Here is a 2,500-nt window from a genome sequence, read left to right as displayed (position 1 = left end):
AGGACGTTGGAGGCCAAGGGACTATGTATAACCCTTCAAGGTGCCAAGTGTAAGCCTTTTAGAGTGCGTGCCTTTAGTTCCCCAGAAGAGGACATGAGAAAATCAAGGATGACGTCTCTTTGCAGTATTAAACACGGATCTAAGATCTCGAAGATTAAATGATATCTGAAACTTGAATTTCTTATACCGTAGATTTCCAACAATTTATTGTTACACTGGATTGTGGCATATTGATGAATTAACGATAAGGAAAGACTTTAAAGTGGGGGTTCTTTTGCCATAGGTAGTTGAGTACGACACGATTTTCACCCGACACTCCTGGCAGAGCCTTTGATAGACAGGTGAAGTCTGTCAAAGATCCACCTGCTAGCGAAGAGGTCCAAGCCATGCAGAGGAAAAGCCTACGATGATAACTGAAAAGAAAGAATCAGGCAGGTTGACTGGGAGTGAATTCATGGATGTGGAAGTAGCGTTAAAGTTAGATCTGAATAAATGTAACACGTAATGTGTTTCTCTATGCCAGGGACTAATATCAACCTTCTGATCAGGTCTAGGCGCCTTATCTATATAACAAGGAGATCCAGCCAGACCTAGAAAAGGCCTATGTCTATGATAGTCCCGGAAATTTATCGAATGTCATTGTACTGCTATAATATTCAAAAATATTTGACGCCAGCGTAGACTAAGCAATCCTGAGAGAGTATAATTGTAATGCAAACAACAGAAGAGGCGAGAAGTGGGTCAAGGAGGGAAGGTGACGGCGTGGGAGAGATAGAATTATTTTCATGCGATTTCCAAAATCTTTCTTCGGTATTTTCCTCAATATCAATGTATTGTTGAATTTGCGTATTATTTAACTGCATTACATCTTTATATCAATCTATTGCACTGTATATATCACACGACAGACCTGAGATATCGTGTGTAGCAAATAAACATGGGCCTGAGATGTAAATTAGAACCTGTTCGAACTGTTTTATCACTAAAACGCTATGGAATCCTGAGCACTCTACGGCATCACAACCCAGGTTACCTTACCCTCCCCCCCCAAAAAAAAAGAAGGAACTAGTGGTAACGAGGTCCTAACTAAACAAGCCCTGTGTTACAATAGAGCTTCCAGAAACGAGGGACTCTCTTGCCAATGCTCTTGGGTGTCACAGCCGTTACTTAAGTATGTTGGAAGACTATTTCCACTTTACTAAAACAGATGAAAATTGATCCTGAGGAGAGGGTTGGGATATTTGGTGAGAACGGCAGAATTTATAAGGTCCGCGAGCTTTTCTGGGCCAGGTGCGAAAAGAGCGTAACTGTGATGATAGACTCCATGGTTCATGCTTCCATATATGTATATGGATAGATAGATGAATTTATGAATATATAGATAAATAAACATGTCCATCTGCGCAACTTTATCTCTTAAGGGCCCGAAAACGACGGTAATTTATCTAGTGTCTTTTTGTATATTTTATCCAAAAGAAGGAAAACCTCATATAAAATCGAAGTACTAAAGCACACATACATAGGTGTGTATATGTACGTGTATATATATATATATATATATATATATATTATATATATATATATATATATATATATATATTATATATATATATATATATATATACATATATATATATATATATATATATATATATATATATATATATATATATATATATATAATACATGTGTGTGTGTGTGTGTGTGTGTGTGTGTATATATATATATATATATATATATATATATATATTATATATATATATATATATATATATATATATATATATATATATATATATATATATACATATATATATAATATATACATGAATGACAAAAACACTCTACCGTGTCAGTATAATGACAAGAAAAGTAATATATACAAAGTCGGTTTATTGAAAACAGAGACAACCGAAATCTTCCTGGATTTCCTCTACAGGTCTGAAATTCAGACCAAAAAATGAAATCCATAAGGATTTCGAAACTACACACACACATACATACATATGTATATATATATATATATATATATATATATATATATATATATATATAATACATATATATATATATATATATATATATATAATATATATATATATATATATATATATTACCTTATTCTGTATTAAGTGGGATTTCTGCCAGATAATGTATAATATATATATTTATATATATATATATATATATATATATATATATATATAGAGAGAGAGAGAGAGAGAGAGAGAGAGAGAGAGAGAGAGAGAGAGAGAGAGAGAGAGAGAGAGAGAGAGAGAGAGAGAGAGAGAGAGATGTGTGTGTATATATATATATATATATATATATATATATATATATATATATATATATATATATCATAGGAATTAGATATATTGTATAAAAGACGAGTCAAATGACAGAGTGTATATCAAAAAGCCTTTGGAAGTCGAATTTAAGGATTAATGATGTACATCGTTTGTTGTCAAAGGTATAATTTCAAATGGGAATAACTAAAAAC

General features: G+C 32.1%; 1 protein-coding gene across 2 annotated transcripts in view; it reads right to left on the bottom strand.

Annotated features, from left to right (window-relative positions):
- Positions 1 to 2,388: 2,388 nt before the first annotated feature.
- LOC122252288 (D-beta-hydroxybutyrate dehydrogenase, mitochondrial-like) overlaps positions 2,389 to 2,500 on the bottom strand; it is a 14,621-nt gene continuing 14,509 nt past the window's right edge. Inside the window, exon 8 of one of the 2 annotated variants that reach the window (XM_086547414.1) lies at positions 2,389 to 2,500. This exon is cut by the window's right edge and continues 843 nt beyond it. The gene's annotated coding sequence lies outside the window, so the exon portion shown is untranslated. The other variant, XM_086547413.1, reaches the window with a different exon arrangement.

This window comes from Penaeus japonicus, unplaced genomic scaffold (genome assembly GCF_977035675.1).
Source record: "Penaeus japonicus unplaced genomic scaffold, GWHDUDI00000001_assembly GWHDUDI00000019, whole genome shotgun sequence".
NCBI classification, from domain to species: Eukaryota; Metazoa; Arthropoda; class Malacostraca; order Decapoda; family Penaeidae; genus Penaeus; species Penaeus japonicus.
This window is presented reverse-complemented; position numbering and strand designations above follow the sequence as displayed.